This window comes from Octopus bimaculoides, chromosome 3, assembly GCF_001194135.2.
Source record: "Octopus bimaculoides isolate UCB-OBI-ISO-001 chromosome 3, ASM119413v2, whole genome shotgun sequence".
Lineage (NCBI taxonomy): Eukaryota > Metazoa > Mollusca > Cephalopoda > Octopoda > Octopodidae > Octopus > Octopus bimaculoides.
This window is the reverse complement of record NC_068983.1, coordinates 94439560-94441878: the sequence shown is the minus strand read 5'-3', so window position 1 is coordinate 94441878 and position 2319 is coordinate 94439560. Positions and strand designations below refer to the sequence as shown.

General features: G+C 37.2%; 1 long non-coding RNA gene across 3 annotated transcripts in view; it reads right to left on the bottom strand.

Moving 5' to 3' along the window:
• The window catches only part of LOC106877519 (uncharacterized), a 59143-nt gene extending 57224 nt beyond the window's left edge, over nucleotides 1-1919 (bottom strand). For all 3 annotated transcript variants that reach the window (XR_008263699.1, XR_008263700.1, XR_001410387.2), the window contains exon 1: nucleotides 1547-1919. This is a non-coding gene — a long non-coding RNA (uncharacterized LOC106877519). The remainder of the gene's footprint in view (nucleotides 1-1546) is intronic.
• Nucleotides 1920-2319: the final 400 nt, after the last annotated feature.

Below are 2319 nucleotides of genomic sequence, written 5' to 3'. Positions count from 1 at the left end.
ATATATATATATATATATATATATAAGAGATTCTGTACGTTCGGGTGTTTGTTTGTCCCATAAAGTGAAAGTAAATGGTTCAAGGGAGGCAACACTAACTGTACACAAACGAACTACATTGAGGCAAATATTCTCACATGTTTTAGTAAACGTGATACCGTCTTCGTTTCTCGCGTAACAGTTATACCATCTAATGCCTCATTCAAATTTAAGTCCTTACAGGTTCCTATCCCACTTTATTTTGCCATGAGCATTAATAAAAGTTGCTGGATTGAAACTTGAAGAACAAACAGAAGTTCGTATATGAAATCCATCTTTTTTCTACTTCAGTTATTACATGTTTTTCTCTTATATAATACATACATACAGGACGAGTAAACCTAAATCTGAATGACAGGACACAGCATTTGTAATTTCATTGGACTATTGCTTACTGTTGCCGTGCCTTCCATTCCTGTAATATAGCGTCGGAATTTCGGCACTAACGTTGACAGGACACAGCATTTGTAATTTCATTTCACTATTACTTACTGATATTCCTAACCAGATGTCTCCTAAAAAAAATGGTCAAAATTGAATACCAAACAAACGCACGACGTGCAGCAGAAAATGAGGATGAGACACGCGCAAACCTAAATCTGTAGTCGTAGTCTCACCCTAGTTCAGATTTGAAACTGAATCTTTCAATTCTCCTTGGGCATACAGCCTATTCAAATGTCAAAAGAAACCTCGACAAATAGGTCTTCCACTTCACCTGTGGCTTTCTCAGTGCCATCGCACAGTCATCTGAATTCCCTAAAGCTATTCTGCTATATGATATAGCTATTCTAGCTTCATTCCCGATACACCGCTTATTCAAACGTCAAAAGGAACAGTGCCATCGCAGTCACCTGGATTCCTAAAGCTATTCTTCTATATGATTTAGCCATTTTTCTAGCTCTCGGTTCTCATATGAGCATTAATAAAAAAGTCAGGGCCAAACACTAAAAGTTGCTGGATTGAAACTAAAATAATAGATTGTGATTGAAGAGAAACTGAGTTATTATTCCTATCAAGTGGAGCTAAAATGTCGATGTACCCATCGTAGATACTTGGAAATTTTGTGTAGATATTAAAGATTTATGTATATATATGTTTTACACACACACACACACACACACACACACACACACACACACACACACACACACACACACACACACACATACACATACACATACCCAAATGCACACACACATACAAACACACGCATACACATAAGGAAACAATGTGTATCTGCGGGGTTTGGATGATTGAGACAAAATAAGGAAGACTAAGAGAAGGAAGATGAGAAAGAGAACATATGCAAGAGACTGGCAGATGCACACTACATATACAAACACACACTTACACAAATGCACACATACACACATGTGTATGTGGTTGCGTGTTTTAAACAATAGAGATGTATATACAATATATTCAGCATTTATTGAAGAAACTATTTTGATTTACTATAGAAATATCTTGAAAAGATACTCAAATGTTTTATTAGCAACAAACTTACCTTTTACTTAAATGCTCACCATGTTTATAGTCTGTTGATATCCGAATGGTTGTAAGTCTTGTAGCCATTACTTTGTGTTGATCCCTTTTATTGCTATTTAATTACAACAAATTTTTCCGCGTGAATGTATCGGGAGTGGAGTATATGTTTCTGATTGAAGCCCCCAGTTTAAAGTTTATAAGGTTACAGTAAAACTACCGTAAATGTAACTATGATATAGTACCAACCAACATATTACAGAGGATGTTTAAGAATTCAAAGATGCATAAACTAACTCTAGAAACATCAAAAACAAGATGACTTCACACTTGACTTCAGATGTTTGGATGAAGCTCCTGGCGCACACATTCCCAAGCTTCTTATCACCGCGAAAGACAATTTCTGAAACAAAAGTTCTAGATAAACGTCAGTGATATTATGACGTCATAATCACACTGTATTGAAAAATTTCAACTTTTTTAGCCTTCATGAAAATGCTTAAATTCTCTTTCTCTCTCCTCTCCCTCTCTCTCTCCCTCTCTCCCTCTCTCTCTCTCTATCTCTCTCTCTCTCTCTCTTACACCCACATACACATGCATACACCCCTCGCATACGTGTGTAACGCACGCGCGTACGCGCACACACACACGCTCACACATTTGTATGACCAGAAAAGGTGACACTCCTTCCATCATTTGTGGGAGAGGAGGTTCGAGCTTCACTGAAGATTTACTAAGGTCGGTGTAGAAGATTTTGCATGCTTCTTCCATCTTCCTTCAAGTAACGTCATTTAC